The sequence below is a fragment of the Theropithecus gelada genome, chromosome 20, assembly GCF_003255815.1.
Source record: "Theropithecus gelada isolate Dixy chromosome 20, Tgel_1.0, whole genome shotgun sequence".
NCBI classification, from domain to species: Eukaryota; Metazoa; Chordata; class Mammalia; order Primates; family Cercopithecidae; genus Theropithecus; species Theropithecus gelada.
In genome coordinates this window covers 47,079,295-47,095,909 of record NC_037688.1, presented here as the reverse complement: position 1 = coordinate 47,095,909, position 16,615 = coordinate 47,079,295, and the positions used below count along the sequence as shown (strand labels likewise).

The following is a 16,615-nucleotide window of genomic DNA, read 5'->3' as shown; positions in this document are numbered from 1 at the left end:
CAGGAGGATCACTGAGCCCAGGAATTTGAGGCTGCAGTGAGCTATGATCATGCCACTACACTCCAGCCTGGATGACAGAGCAAGACCCTGTCTGTAAGAAAAGAAAAACCAGTGTGTCCATGTAGTATAAGGTAATATTATTTGTGTAAAGTTTCATTTTGCTTGGGTGTGGCATGGCCTTGGCCAAGGCATGGGTTTTTTTTTTTTGAGACGGAGTCTCGCTCTGCCGCTCAGGCTGGAGGTGCAGTGGTGCGATCTCGGCTCACTGCAAGGTCCGCCTCCCAGTTCATGCCATTCTCCTGCCTCAGCCTCCTGAGTAGCTGGGACTACAGGCACCCACCACCACGCCCGGCTAATTTTTTGTATTTTTTTTTTTAGTAGAGATGGGGTTTAACCTTGTTAGCCAGGATGGTCTTGATCTCCTGACCTCGTGATCCGCCCACCTTGGCCTCCCAAAGTTGTGGGATTACAGGCATGAGCCACCGTGTCTGGCCCAGGTTTTGTTTTTAATGATGGATTATACTCAGAAATGTGTGAGAGCTTCTGGCCTGAATCAGCTTGAAGGCACTGTTTACCCCTTGAGAGTATGGTTTGTTTTATTTTTGTAACAAATATCTGTTGAACGGTTACTGCATGCCAAGGCCCTAGCCTAGGATACTGTGGTAGAAAAACAAATGAGGTACTCAAGCCTTGAGGAACTTGAGGAACTCTTTGCCTGATATGAGAAAACCATTTCTATAAAACAGTTATTATGATCTTTTTCATTGATTCCAAGGTGCACAGTTTTTTTTACAGTTCTGAAGTGAGGATGTCTGTGGACAGGCAACTTTTTTTTTTTTTGAGACAGAATCTCACTCTGTTGCCCAGGCCGGAGTGCAATGGTACAGTCACTGCTCACTGCAGTCTCCAGCTCCTGGGCTCAAGCGATCCTTGTGCCTCAGCCTTCTGAGTAGCTGGGGCTTCAGGTAGGCACCACCACACCTGGCTAATTTTTAAATTTTTTGTAACGATGCAGTCTGGCCACGTTGCCTCGGCTGGTCTCGAACTACTGAGCTCAAGATAGATGGTATTTGTAATGTCGTTGTAATTTCTTGCAAGTGGGTGGACCTAGTCATTGCTGTTCAGACTGTCATCAACTCACTTGAGTTATATATGTTGTTACTATATATGATACTAAAAATGTTAAGTGTAGTTGATGTTAGAATGTCTTTAGATTCAGCCTTAGAAATGGAAAGTTCTTTTGTGTGCAGAAAGCAAGCAGTAGCCGCAGAGCAGAAGGCTGGCTCATGTCAGTATGTCAGTGAGGTGCGAGGTCACCACTGGTCAGATGACTCCAGTTCATCATTTCTTACAGAGCAGTAACTAAGCACTCCATGGACCAAGGAGGGGTGATGAACAGATGTGGCTCTGCTCACCTGCGAGCTGAGGAGTGCCTGTCCTGCTCCACGCACTCCACACCTGCCCTCAGACAAGCAAAGCAGAGGCTTACGCAGGAGGCAGCCGTCTGGAGGGCAAGGCAGCGTTTGGTAGTTTTTTTTTTTTTTGAGACGGAGTCTCGCTCTGTTGCCCAGGCTGGAGTGCAGTGGTGCCATTTCGGCTCACTGCAAGCTCCGTCTCCTGGGTTCAAGTCATTCTCCTGCCTCAGCCTCCCAAGTAGCTGGGACCACAGGCACCTTTTTTTTTTTTTTTTTTTTTTTGAGACGGAGTCTTACTCTGTCGCCCAGGCTGGAGTGCAGTGGCCGGATCTCAGCTCACTGCACGCTCCGCCTCCCGGGTTTACGCCATTCTCCTGCCTCAGCCTCCCAAGTAGCTGGGACTACAGGCGTCCGCCACCTCGCCCGGCTAGTTTTTTGTATTTTTAGTAGAGACGGGGTTTCACCATGTTAGCCAGGATGGTCTCAATCTCCTGACCTTGTGATCCGCCCGTCTCGGCCTCCCAAAGTGCTGGGATTACAGGCTTGAGCCACCGCGCCCGGCCCTTTTTTTTTTTTTTAAAGCAGCAAAACGGATGGAATCATCGGATAGATGACTTGATACATTGGGGGGAAATGCCATGTAAGTGCATAGTGGCGGCCCTAGGAACATGTGACACCTTAGCCCGGTGGCCTTCCTCCTGCCTTCCGAGGAAAGGGCTCTTGACTGGTTCTGCAGGATGAGGTAGGAGTTGACCAGATGCACAGAAGAGTGGTTGGTTCTGGAAAAAATCAAATGCTGGTTGGTGTGGCCAGGATGGAGGCAGTGTGGCTGGGACACGTTGGAAGGAGGGTGGGGTGCACAAAGATCTGTGGGGCCCTGAGGAGTATAGAAAGGAACTGAAGGTGAATTCCAGAGGAATTTTTGTAGTATGTGTTAGTTGGTATGTATTAGGAATTTTTTTTTTTTTTTTTTTTGAGATGGAGTCTTGCTCTGTCGTCTAGGTTGGAATGCAATGGCATGATCTCGGCTCACTGCAACCTCCAACTCCCAGGTTCAAGCAATTCTCCTGCCTCAGCCTCCCCAGTAGCTGAGACTACAGTTGCTTGCCACCATGCCTGGCTAATTTTTGTATTTTTAGTAGAGACGGGGTTTCGCCATGTTGTCTAGGCTGGTCTTGAACTCCTGACCTCAGGTGATCCGCCTGCCTGGGTCTCCCTAAGTGTTGGAATTAGAGGCATGAGTCACAGCATCCAGCCTGTATTAGGATATTCTGTGTTTAAAAAATCCAAAAGTTATTTTGTAGCAAATGTTGTAGAAAGTAAAGCTTAGTAGAGATGAGTGGCAAGGCTCTCATAGTAGACAGGAAAGGATGGGATTTTTGGAAGGATTGGCCACGGGCAGGAAGAATCCTGGTTCCTCCAGAGAAAAGGTGCAGGTATGGAGGTGGCAGTTGTGGAAGCTGAGGGCCTGCATGCCTGGATGCAGTGTTCTTAGGGCCAAAGGTGGCTGTTTAGGAGGAGTGAGAACAGGTAGAGTGTGGACACTTAAAGCACGAGGCCAAGTGTGGAGCATTGTCGTAGGATTGTGGACCACAGCAGGGATGTGGGTGCACGGACGGAGATCACGAGGACTCTCTTACTCGTAGGATTGTGGACCACAGCCGGGATGTGGCTGCATGGATGGGGATCATGAGGACCCTCTGACTTGGGTGTCAGCTTTGTGGTTACCACAGTCTAGATCATGCTATGTGATGTTTCTTTGGCACCTCAGGCCCCCTTGTTGAGGTTCAGCAATATCTGATGCAGAGACAAGGGTGTTGGGGTGTTTGTGATAAGGCGCTGGATAGGGAAGACAGGGAGGCATCTAGGGACCACTGTCTTTAGGAGTTTAATGAGGGCAAGGAAGTGGGTAGTAGGAGACAGGGCAGCAATAGTGATTAAACTTTTGGCAGTCACGGATTGCAAATATGCACTGGAGATGAGGAGGCCACTGGTGTTGGACGTGGAGCTTTGTGGTTGGAACGATGGGTATGCCCTTTGTGTGGGGGTCACGCAGGCACGTGCTCGGTGGCTCTCATGTAGTGTCTTTGTTGGGTGGGGAGGGTGGCAGGTTGTGTTGGGTCCTTTCCAAGCTTTGCTTCATTCAGGCTTTAAGCAGGCCCTGGCCCCTGAGGTACGTGGTGCAGAGTGGAGGAGGAGAGAAGCGGATGCTCGAGGTGAGTGGGAGGCTGTGTGTGAGAAGGGCCGCTGGGTGCTCACTGGCCAGGGAGCTGCTTGCTGGTCGTGGCTGTGGCCAGTGCCACTGTCATTGTGTGCCCAGGGTCCTGCCACAAGGATCTCAGGGCTTTACCTCACAGCCCTCGATGGCCTGGCAGCCAAAATTGAGTCTGTGGGGTTGTTTTTTATTTTTGTTTTTGTGTTTTTTTGAGACAAGGTCTCGCTCTGTCACCCAGGCGTGGAGTGCAGTCGCATGATCACAGCTCTGCCTGCTGAGCTCAAATGATCTTTCCTCCTTAGCCTCCCTGTTAGCTGGGAGTACAGATGCGTGCCACCTCACCCGGATAATTGTTGTATTTTTTGTAGAGATGGGGTTTTGCCATGTTGCCCAGGCTGGTCTGGAACTCCAGGGCTCAAGCGATCTGCCTGTCTGGGCCTCCCAAAGTGCTGGGATTATGGGTGTGAGCCACTGCACCTGGCCATCTTAGTGTGAAACTCCGTTTAGATGCAGATACCACAGAAGCTTTAGAAGAACCTCACCTGTTTTCATATTAGAAGCTTTTTTTCTTGTTCTCGACACTCTGCATCTCAGTAGCTCATTCATTGAAAACACACCCAATTAGGGACTGATGAAGGATTTTCTACCCACTGCCTTCATGAAATGCAATTAGAAGTCCTTTTTAAACAGGTTTTCTTTTCAAAAGACAGTGGTTCTAAGTGTGGATCCATCTGAAGAATAAAACAAAGCATCATATTCTGTTAGGCAGGAACATATACTAAGCTTTTTTTTTTTTTTTTTTAAACCAAATCTGTCCTTTTTTTTTTTTTAACTTTTTTTTTTTTAAGACGGAGTTTCGCTCTTGTTGCCTAGGCCGGAGTGCAGTGGCACGATCTCCACTCACCACAATGTCTGCCTCTTGGGTTCAAGTGATTTTCCTGGCTCAGCCTCTCGAGTAGCTGGGATTACAGGCATGCACCACCATACCTGGCTAATTTTGTATTTTTAGTAGAGATGGGGTTTCTCTATGTGGGTCAGGCTGGTCTCGAATTCCTGACCTCAGGTGATCCGCCCGCCTTAGGGGCCTCCCAAAGTGCTGGTACTATAGACGTGAGCCACAGTGCCCAGCCTCAAAACTGTTTTGTTTTGTTTTTTTTTAAATAGTTATTTCCTGATTTTATTGAAGGGAATGTTGAGGTATCAGAGTAAGAATTCAGATGTCAGGTAGGGCATTGTCCCTGTGCTTGTGATGATTGCTGTCTTTGTTTCCAGCTTTGGAGTAGCCTGAGCATTTGGAGGAGGACAGGTCATCCCCAGCCTCTGTGGGTCGTTGGGGCTGGGGCATTGGTCCCAGGTATGTTTGCAGGTTGGGGTGGAGGATGATAGTGACGTCCATGAGAGGTGTGATGTTGCTTCAGGGGCAGCATCTTATGCCCCAAGGAGATGACCTCTTAGTTTACGTGAACCTCAGAGAGGCTGAATTTGCTCAGCCAGTGGTTTGAACCGGCTGAGCAGTGGTTGAACTAGGGTTGGACCTATATATATTAGTTAAAGAAAACAGCTCACTTCCCTTCACTTACTAATACATTGGTTAATGCCATATCCAAACAGCGTGTTTTACTTTTGTAAACAAGCCACATGGATAAGGGCTTAGCTTTCTGGGAAGAAATCAGCCGTTAACATTTGGCTTCTCTGAGCTGGGCCTGCTGTGGAGAGATGGGGAGTTCAGTTGGTGAGTGCCTGGGCACCCTCACCTAAGGGGCCAGCAGACCTGGATGGTGAGCCTCCAGGTGGGTGGTGCAGGGCAGATGCTGAATGGGTCTGCGTGGTAGGTCTGCGGGGGTGGCAGTGTGCCACTGTCCGGGTGGGAGCGTGCCTGCTCCTGTGGTGATGTCCTCTGAGAGGTCTCTGCTTCTTTCTTTAGGTGGTGGTTCCCTGAGCTTCAGCCCCTCATGCATTTCTCACACTGCAGGGTTACTTGGTTGTGGCATCATAGTTGATCTTTATTTGGTAGAATTCCTCTTTGTTTTACATTTTATTTATTTATAACAGAGACGGGATTTGGCTATGTTACCCAGCCTGGCCTTGAACTCATGGGCCCAAGCCATCCTCCTTCCTGTTTCCCAAAGTGCTGGGATTACAGGCATCGGCCACCACGCCTGGAGTAGGATTTCTAAAAGTTGTCTTGCATGCTGATAGACCCTGAAGGTGCTCATGATAGCTTTTCTTTTCTTGCTTTTGGAGAAGAAACAGTGGGGAAAGTTTGATGATTAGATTTCAGGTGAAATCAAAGTCCAGGGCTGGACTAGCTCCAGGGTAACGCCGATGGTGAACCCTACCCTGCACAACCGCCCCTCCCCAACACCCCCCGTCCCCCACAAAAGTAGACCATTGGCACTTTCTGGAGCCCAAAGAAAATGTTTAGCACTCACTTGCTCTTCCCAGCAAGTCTGTCATGCGCAAGGAGTTGCAGTGAGTGGCAGCCTGTTCAGAGTTATAGTTCAGGGAGGATGCGTTGCTACCGCGGGCTTTGGGCAGGAGCTTGGATCTCGCGGAGACAGTCTTCTGCTCGCTGCATTTCCAGCTGGAAGGGCATACAGAGTGTTGTTTCTTCTGCTTGTAATTTTAAAACTTGCATATCATTTTCTACCTGTTTTGAGTCTTACTAGTATTTTATGCAGGAACAGACAAATTTTAACTACCTTTTTTGTAAAATACCGAAATGAGTTGTTACTTATTTCAGATTTGAACTTTTCATTAACTTTGTCCCAGCCTTGGTGAGTTTCAACATACTACGGAAACTGTGTTCTTGGTCTGCAGAGTCTTTGCCTCCCTGTCCAGCCTGACAGGCCGCTTTGTCTCCGCACACCTCCCCTTCGGTGTTGACACCGGCCCAGCCCAGCAGCTGTGGTTGGCACAGGCTTTGTTGGCACTGTCCTCCAAGACAAGCCTCTGCCCTCCCAGCAGGCCTGCTCTGCACTTGCGGGCCGTGCTCCACCTTCCTGTGCAGATCTGTTTCTTTTTTTTTTTTCTTTCTTTTTTTTCTGAGATGGAGTCTCGCTCTGTCGCCCAGGCTGGAGTGCAGTAGCGTGACCTCGGCTCACTACAAACTCCACTTCCCAGGTTCACGCCATTCTCCTGCCTCAGCCTCCCGAGTGGCTGGGACTACAGGCGCCCGCCACCTCGCCAGGCTAGTTTTTTGTATTTTTAGTAGAGACGGGGTTTCACCGTGTTAGCCAGGATGGTCTCTATCTCCTGACCTCATGATCCGCCTGCCTCTGCCTCCTAAGTGCTGGGATTACAGGCGTGAGCACCCGGCCACGGATCTGTTTCTTAATGCGTCTTGGTCATAGGTCATCACTTTTCACCCCTATTTGATTCATCCAGCTTGTGTATCTTTACATGTGAAAAAGGGGTATTCTTGCTCCTAAGAATTGCGTTTGTCTTGCTTGCCAAAACTGGTCGAAAAGGCTTAACAGGTCTGGTGGCCTTCTGGGTGCGGAGGGTATTGTCTAAAGCATTTTCCATGCGTGGCAGGCAGCTGGTGGGTGTGTGTCTGGCATCCTTCCCCGTGGGTGGTGCTGACACTTGGGGTGCAGGGTGGTGCTTGCTGTGGGAATGGGAGCACCCTTTGTATCTCTTGTCTCTTACTGACTGGAAGGCGTCTGATGCCTTGCAGTGCAGGTCCCAATTTGTGTGTGTGTTTTTAAAGTACGGAATGCTTCACAGATTTGCATGTCGTCATTGCACAAGGGCTATGCTAATCTTCTCTGTGTTGTTGGAATGTTTAGTGCGTGTGCTGGCCAAAGCGAGCATGCTGTGCTTGCCTTGACTGTGAACAAGTTCGATTTGAAATGCTTCATGTTCGAGGCCGGGTGCGGTGGCTTGCACCTGTAATCCCAGCACTTTGGAGGCTAAGGCGTGCAGATCACTTGAGGTAAGGGTGAAACCTTGTCTCTACTGAAAATATAAAAATCAGCTGGGTGTGGTGACACATGCCTGTAATCCAAGCTACTCGGGGGGCTGAGGCAGAAGAATTGCTTGGGCTTGGGAGGCATAGGTCGCACTGAGCCAGGATTGCACCACTGCAGCCCAGTCTGGATGACAGAGCGAGATTCCATCTCAAAAAAATAAGAAGAAAAAAAATGAAATACTTCATTTGAAAAATTTCCTGGCTAGAGGAAAAATCCTTGCTTATGTCTGTAATGAAAGAGGCAGAGCCTGGATGCTGTGGTGAGGTGTTCAGTGATAGTGTCAGGGCCTGTGGGAAGTGGTGGCTGGCTTGTGCTGTAAGGGGCAGGAGCACTGGAAGCTCGCCAGGCCATGATGGGGTTGGAGTGAGAATGGGGCACACACCTTCCTGCCACTGGGGAGCAGGGGAAACAGCAGAACCTTGCTGTGAGTGTCTGGGGTCCAGCAACATTCCTGGTGGGTGATGGGGAGGAAAGGACTAACCGCGTCAGCACCTGGCCTTTGTGGGGTGCAGGCCTCCTCCTTGGAGTTTCAGCTTCATCTGAAAATGAGTCTTCAATGCGTAAAACCATTCCTGAATGATACCGTCCAGCTGGTGGAAACATAGATTTGTTTTGACCTAAAATCTAGAGGTACTGAGAGAGAAACAGAGGCAAACAGCGTGTGGGGGAAGCTGTGCATAGAGGAGTGTTTGTGGGATTGCCTTTACTCAGGGTCCAGTTCAAGCCGAAATGGAGGAAGAGTCTTGATCTCTACAAACAGGTAATTTCTGAGACAGATTCCAAAGCATTTTCTAGGGAAGCTCTACCGCGTCCCTCCATCATATTCAAAACATTATTTCTGATTATGTTTTGAGAGTGTAGAGTTAGAGTGTAGAATATGGAAATGAAATCCTTAGTGAGGAAAGCGTTGACATGACCTGGCATGTTCGCCAAAGCACTGGCACCGGTGCACGCTGCGTCGGCAGCCGGGGTGTCCTCCCTCTGCTGAGCCTCCTTCTGAGCCCTGCGGCCTTTGCCTTGGCCCTCAGTGCACTGCATCTGTGTGCCATATGCTCACTGTGCACAGACCTTCTTTGTGCTGATGAATTCATGTGCATTACTTTTTAAAAAGTTTATTTCTTGGATCTTAGTCACAGCTAACCTTGATTTTGCTTTTTAGTGCAAGGAGTTTTAATTTCTAGATCAGATTTGAGTTTGAACTGAGGTCTGGTGACTTTGGGAAAGGTCTTTGCATGGATGATGGGGGAAGTCGCCTTTTTGGTGAGTGCCGTAGTTGACTGTCACCTTGTCATCACAGAGAGATACCTGCTTGTGGCCATGGTTCAGTTATGCAGGGTATGTTTAATTTTTTAAGAATCAGGTTTGCGGATTTTTTTTTTTTTTTTTAGGCGGAGTCTCGCTCTGTTGCCCAGACTGGAGTGCAATGGTGCGATCTCGGCTCACTGCAAACTCCGCCTTCCAGGTTCACGCCATTCTTCTGCCTTAGCTTCCCGAGTAGCTGGGACTACAGGCGCCGCCACCATGACCGGGTAATTTTTTGTATTTTTAGTAGAGGCAGGATTTCACTGTCTTAGTTAGGATGGTCTCGATCTCCTAACCTCATGATCCGCCTGCCTCGACCTCCCAAAGTGCTGGGATTACAGGCGTGAGCCACTGCGCCTGGCCAGGTTTGCATATTTTTTAATAATTCTTTTTCTGAAGTTTTTTTCCTGACTGCATTTGTTGCTGGGTGATGGAATATATTCTGACACTGGATGTGCAAGATCTTAAAAACATCTATGTAATAGAGTCTGTGTAAGAGAGCCTGTGTTGAGAAGTTCTGTAGCCTCTTCAGAATGAAAATTCATGTAAATATTTTAGAACTTAACTTCAGAGGCTTTTAGCACATGCATAGCGAGGAAACTTTTTTTTTTTTTTTTTTTTTTTTTTGAGACGGAGTCTCACTCTGTTCCCCGGGCTGGAGTGCAGTGGCACGATCTCGGCTCACTGCAAGCTCCGCCTCCCGGGTTCATGCCATTCTCCTGCCTCAGCCTCCCGAGTAGCCGGGACAACAGGCGCCCGCCACCATGCCTGGCTAATTTTTGTATATTTAGTAGAGACAGGGTTTCACTGTGTTAGCCAGGATGGTCTTGATTCCTGACCTCGTGATCCACCCGCGTCGGCCTCCCAAAGTGCTGGGATTATAAGTGTGAGCCACTGTGCCTGGCCGCAAGGAAGCTTATTTTTTGTAAACCACAATGCCCACTCTCTTTCTGTTTTGACTGTGACACACACAGCCACACCAGGATTCGTGCACACTCAGGCATTGCCACAGAGCCACAGATGTGCCTGTTGATGCCACATGGATTTATTTTGTGTCCTGGCAGGCTTGGAGGCAGGTGGCCCCCTTTCTGTAGCCCCTTGCTGGGTGGTGCCTGGGTGTCCTCTGGCTTCTCCAGGGCTCTGGCCACGTTGCTGTGAGCTGGATTTTTTGGGGCCCTTAGTTTGTGCTTGATGTTTTCTTTTGCTTTCTTCCTTTCCCTCTTCCCTTCTCCTCCCCCTGCTTTTGAGACAGGGTTTTGCCATGTCATCCAGGCTGGAGTGCAGTGGTACTCACAGCCTGGTGCTCACAGCTCACTGCAGTGTTGACCTCCTGGTCTCAAGCAGTTCTCCCACCTCAGCCTCCTGAGTAGCTGGGACTATAAGTGCATACCACCATGCGCAGCTATATTTTTATTCTGTTTTTATTGTTACAAAGATGAGGTTTCACTATGTTGCTCAGGCTGGTCTGGAACTTCTGGCCTCAAGTGATCCTCCCACCTCAGCCTTCCAGAGTTCTGGGATTACAGGGATTACAGGTGTGAGCCACCACACTGGCCCTAGACATTTTCTGCTGGTCTGCTTTTCCTAGTTCCACTGTTATTTATCCCTCCTCCCCAGGGATTATGTACATTTTACATGAATATATGGATAAAATGTTCATTTTTAATCACAGCACACTGAATTCTTTAAGAGGAAGCCTCCTGATGTGAACTGCCATTGTCCCCTTGAAGACTAGAGAAGTAGGAGGAGGCAGGGAGATGGTTGCGGGTGAGCACTGGGTTGGAGGTTCTGTGTTTTAGACCTCAGTCCTGAAAGGCTGTGATTTCCTCTGAGTCTCTGATTCTTTGTCAGATTCCTCATGAGAGCCAGGTCACAGTTCATGGAGTTAAGGTAGTGGGCTGTGGCTCGGCCCCCACACCTGTGAGAGACACAGGCCTCCTGCTATGGGTGTGTGCAATAGAGCTGGAGTCCTTTACTTCTCTGGAGGCTGCCTGTCAGTCTAGGTCAGCTGCACTGTGGGTAGTGTTAGAGTTGAGCTTACAGCTGGCTCTGTTGGTGATAATTGGGAATGAAAACATTCTACAGAGTTCTGAGGTGTGCAGAGCTGTGTTGAGAACCCCTTTGGCGTTGTGTGTAAGTGGTGTAGATGAAGAATAGAACAAGCTTTTCTTTGCTGATTGTATGGTTGTGTTCGCAACCTCGATTGCTGAGGCGCTGTGGTGTTTCAGCTTCATCCTAAACATCACATTGCATTTTAGGTGGATTTCTCACCCTTGTCCCTGGATCACTGTTTGACATGGAGAACTTTGACTAAATGTGTATACAGATAGTCCCTGACGTAACGATGGTTCGACTTAGGATTTTTCACTTTACCCTGGGTTTATTGGGAGGTAACCCCATGGCAAGTCAAGGAACATTTGATTTTATCTCCTTAGAAGTAAAATCATTAATTTAGTGTTGTCTGCTTTTAAATTTTTATATATTCAGAGGTCCTATATATTTGTGCTTAGGATTTAGTTGTCTATACTGGAAAACAGCATTTTCCAAAGAAGTTTTCTGTTTACTGAAAACAGTGGGACGTACTTGAACCTGTGCTGCAGGTAGGAAAGAAGACGCTCACTGGGACTGTGCATGCACGTGCGTTTGAACAGTGTGCCGCATGGAGTGAGTTTCCCGTTGTGATCTCTACCTTCAATATAAATGGAAGAATACAGTTCTTTTTTGTTTGGTTTTGTTTTTCTTAAGAGAAAGGTTAAATTTTTTTGTTTGTTTGATTCAGGGTCTTGCTCTGTCGTTCAGGCTGGAATGCAGTGGTGTGATCATGAACTCCTTGACTCAAGCCGTCTCCCATCTCAGCCTCTCTAGCAGCTGGGATCACAGGGATGCACCCCCGCACCTGGCTGGTTTATTTTAAAATTTTTTATAGAGATGAGATCTCACTATGTTGCCCAGATTGGCCTTGAACTCCTGGGATCAAGCCGTCTTCCCACCTCGGCCTCCTACATGCAGTAACATTTGATGACTTGAGATTTGAATACTTTAGCTTCGAAGGGACTGTGCTTGGTTCTTGGGGACAATGCCTTCCAAACTGGATCATGACTCATTATGTCTTATTTTAGAAAATTTTCTTGGATGGACATGGTGGCTCATGCCTGTAATCCCAGCACTTTGGGAGGCCCAGGTGGGTGGATCACCTGAAGTCAGGGGTTCAAGACCAGCCTGGCCAACATAGTGAAACACTGTATCTACTAAAAATACACACACACACAAATTAGCTGGACATGGTAGCACATGCCAGTAGTCCCAGCTACTCGGGAGGGTGAGACAGGAGAACTGCTTGAACCCAGGAGGCGGAGGCTGCAGTGAGCTGAGATCACACCACTGCACTCCAGCTGGGTGACAGAGTGAGACTCTGTCTCCAAAAAAAAAAAAAGAAAAAGAAAAAAATATTTCCTATCCCAAGGCCATAAAGATAGCTTCCTATGCCTTCTGCACATTTTGTACTTTTGCCCTTTGCATTTACACCTTTAATGTATCCTAAATTGATTTTTGTGTGTGGTGTGAGATAAGAAGCCGGCTGTTCCTAGTCTTCATGTAGACACCAGTTGTCCCAGCCTCCTGGGCTGCGCACGCGGTTCGTGGACCCATCTCCAGTGCCCATGCTGTGTCCGAGCTTGTGTTGCCTTGCTGGCCAGTGGGCTTTCCTTGGGACACTGCCACCTGCCTTCATGGTGGACTCTGCCTGGTGTTGGTTTCTAGAAATATAATGGATTTGTGTATATTCATCTCGTATTTTGTATCCCGGAATTTTTCTACAGATGAGGAAACTAGGAATGATTTTAACCATGGCTGCCCGACTCCACAGCCCCTGGGCCTAGTTTGCATCATGCACTCCCCCGCACTGACCCATAGGAGACTGAACTGGGCACGGCGTCGAGGCGCACTGGAGGGTGGGTTGCTGGGGCTGGGAGTGGCATTAGGAGCAGTGGAGAGGCACGGCGGAGTGGATGCATGGGAGGTGCAGAGGCCAGAGAGAAATGAGAGTGGCCAGGGCAGCACAGCCTCCCTACCGTACAGGAAGAGCCAGAGAGAGCTGGTCTGAGGGACAGCGTCTCTAGTCTTGAGTCCACAGCTTTCATAAACCCCCTGGACATCTGGGGAGTGGGCTCTTGGGAGAGGTGTCAGGTTGGAGAGAGCTCTGGAGGACTGTTTGCTCAGGGGAGATGGTGGCGTGCTGGGGAGTGAGGGGTTGCTCGGTGAGAGAGTGGGAGGCACCGAAGAGCAGACAGGAGAAGAGGTGAATGAGGAGCGAGGAGAGGAAACGGGGGAGTGGAGGAGTCAGTGGGAGGCGGGAGGAACCAGCCTGTTTGCCGCACTGGTTTGGGAACATGAGAGTGAAGGAAATCGATGTTGAGGCAAACAATACAGTCTTTCACTTCTTGGTATTTTTTGGTGGCTTTAAAAAAAATTCTCTGTCACGGGATACATAGCATCGCGCTTGGTTCCTGGATTGAGAGCCCACTGTTGCCCCTCTTCGTAAGTGGACATTCCTGTCTTCTCTGTTTCAGGTCAGAAGGGGTGTGCTGCGCTTTCAGTGGCGGGTCTGTCTTCTCTGTTTCAGGTCAGAAGGCGTGTGCTGCGTTTTCAGTGGCGGGTCTGTTACTCCTTTCCCTGGTGTGAAATGGTCGCACAGGCTGAGGCCGTTCGGGTGTGTGTCGTCGTCTTCTTCCGTGACGTCTCCTTCCTCGTGTGTCGCTTTTTAGGAGACTGGGGACAAGTGCTCTAAATTCATCAACTGTGACCGTCTTTTGTTTAAAGGACACTGCTTCGAGTTTCCTAGTGTTCTCTGTTTTTAAAAGATGTGGTTGATAAATGTATATTAAATTCTATTCAATTAGCTTAAGAAAGTAGGTAAGTTTATTTAAGAGCAAAACACAAAACATTTAACCTTAAATGACCTCTGACAATTGTCTAGTTATTAATTCCCTCACATTTACCTCAGGTGACTATAGTAATTTTATTAAAACAGAAATATAGTAAAACTTTTTTGGTTTTTGCAAGTATCCTCCATTGACTTGTCAGTGTTAAGAGTTACTTTTTATTTTGTATCTGAAGGAGCAGCTCAGAGGAATAGTTATTCTGGGAAGAAGAGCTCTGACGGCCGATGCCCCTGCACCTTCCCTTTCTGCCTGCTTCGGTCCTGCTCCTGCGAACAGCCGTCCTGTTTGCTCTGTCCCAACACCCAAGGCAGACGTCGCTTGAGGCTCTTGTATAATTCTTGCTGTTAGAGACAGTGGTCTTTTCTGCTTGAATTTCTTGTTGATGAGTGTCATCTGTCAGGAGAAACTTGGATTACCTTTTTTTTTTTTTTTTTTTTTTTTTTTTACGGAGTCTCACTCTTGCTCAGGCTGGAGTGCAGTGACACGATCTCAGCTCACTGTAACCTCCACCTCCTGGGTTCCAGCAATTCTCGTGCCTCAGCCTCCCGAGTAGCTGGGACTACAGGAGTGAACCATCATCCCCAGCTCATGCTTGTATTGTTAGTACAGATAGGTTTCACCGAGTTGGCCAGGCCAGTCTTGAACTCCTGACCTCAGGTGATCCACCCGCCTCGGCCTCCTAAAGTGCTGGGATTACAGGCATGAGCCACTGTGCCCGGCTGAATTATCATGTTTTAATAGAAGAAAATTTTAGTCCACTTTCCCAAATGGGGAATCTTTCCTTTTGCTGGGGGGCCTGCAGTCAGATTGTTGGAAGAATGTGTGACCCTGCAGAACCCTCTGTTCTCAGCAGCATCATGCGTGTCCCGCACAGCTCAGAACCCTCTGCTCTCAGCAGCACCTGCCCGGCTGGTGGGCGCGCTCAGCACAGCTCTGGGACACAACTGGCCGTCCTGGAAACGTGCGGTGATTCAGAGGTGATGGGCAGCACCAGCACGTTGAACTGAATGCGGAAGTTGAAGTGAAAAAGGCTTCCTATTCCTTGAGTGGACAGACCGAAAGCACATGTGTGTGAAGAGCTGGTGACTGTGGGTGTGTCAGTTGGTCTGTTCCTTGAGTGGACAGTCAGTTGATCTTGGGCTCCCGGCAGGACAGAATGAAAGCACATCTGTGTGTGAATGTGTCCGGAATTGGTTCCTTCCGCTGGGTTCTTGGTCTCGTTGACTTCAAGAATGAAGCCGCGGACCCTCGCGGTGAGTGTTAAAGTTCTTAAAGATGGTGTGTCTGGAGTTTGTTCCTTCAGATGTTCAGATGTGTCTGGAGTTTCTTCCTTCTCGTGGGTTCGTGGTCTCGCTAACTTCAGGAGTGAAGCCGCAGACCTTCACAGTGAGTGTTACAGCTCATAAAGGTAGTGTGGACCCGAAGAGTGAGCAGCAGCAAGATTTATTGTGAAGAGCGAAGGAACAAAGCTTCCACAGTGTGGAAGGGGACCCGAGCTGGTTGCCACCGATGGCTCAAGTGGCCAGCTTTTATTCCCTTATTTGGCCCCGCCCACGTCCTGCTGATTGGTCCGTTCCACAGAGCGCTGATTGGTATGTTTATAAACTTTTAGCTAGATAGAGAGTGCTGGTTGGTGTGTTTACCAACCTTTAGCTAGACAGAAAAGTTCTCCAAGTCCCCCCCCCCGACCCAGAAGCCCAGCTGCCTTCACCTCATGAAGAGCTGGTGGCTGTGGGGGTGTCAGTTGGTCTTGGGCTCCCAGGAGGACAGACCAAAAGCACATGTGTGTGTGAAGAGCTGGTGGCTGTGGGTATATTGGTTGGTCTTGGGTTTCTGGCAGGTGAGTGTTTGCACCTGGGCCTGCACCCTGCTTCACCCAGCCGTCCGCATGGGCACTTCAGGTTGTCGCAGGTATTCTTGTGCCTTAGTGCAGTCTCACCAGTTAGAGCATAACTTCCTCAGGGCAAGGCTGCCCCAGACGCCCGGGGTTCTCCCCGCGTCTCCATCCAGTGCTTTCCTGTCTTAGTTATTAGATGCTCATCAAACATGAGGCCACTAGAATCTAGAAGACCTTGGCTAGAGTCCTGAGACCTCCTGTGTGTGGTGTGCCTGTGTGAGTCTGTGCCCACCCCACATGCCACTGTTTAATAAGAGCAGATTTTGGATCCCAGAAGACATCTGTTGTGGAATTTATGGGCACGGACTGTCAGGCCCGCTTTCCTTCTGCTGATGAGAAGCCAGTCGCGTGCTTCTGCAGCCTCACCGGGACTGGTGGGGCTCAGGTGGCCTGGGCAGCGGTGAGACACAGGACTGCGTGGTGTTGCTCCTCCTGGCTGCAGCAGCTTTTCTGGACTATTTTTATGACTTTCTTTATCAGACTGGGTCTTTCCGACTTAGGTGGAGAAGAAGGGTATAAGAATTCTCAAGTTAGAGAAGAATTGCTTTATGGTCATTATTTCTACAACTGTATGATTGGGAGTTTGGGTGAGGAAGGGCTAGATCAGTGATTTTTAAAATCGGATTTACTTGGAAAACATTTAAAACATTGCAGCCTTCACCCCCAGACACATAGAATCCATAGTGTCTTGAGGTGAGTATGTGTAGGGCACACCGTGGGTGAGTGGCGTCTTGGAGGCACTGGGGTGCAGCTGCCGTGTGGCCCTTCTCTTGGTCCTGTTTGCATTTGGGGCCTGTTGTTTATTTCTAGTGGGTGGTGCGGGCCAGGCAGGGTAGTTGGGCATCCTCGCTTCTCCGTAGTGACACACTGGG

At 49.0% G+C, this 16,615-nt stretch overlaps 1 protein-coding gene and 1 non-coding gene across 3 annotated transcripts in view; one reads left to right on the top strand and one right to left on the bottom strand.

Annotated features, from left to right (window-relative positions):
• ANKRD11 (ankyrin repeat domain 11) overlaps positions 1 to 16,615 on the top strand; it is a 226,506-nt gene that overhangs the window by 43,706 nt on the left and 166,185 nt on the right. The window lies entirely within an intron of this gene.
• LOC112614943 lies at positions 7,338 to 7,444 on the bottom strand. Its single transcript, XR_003117236.1, has one exon. It is a non-coding gene; the product is annotated as a U6 spliceosomal RNA (small nuclear RNA).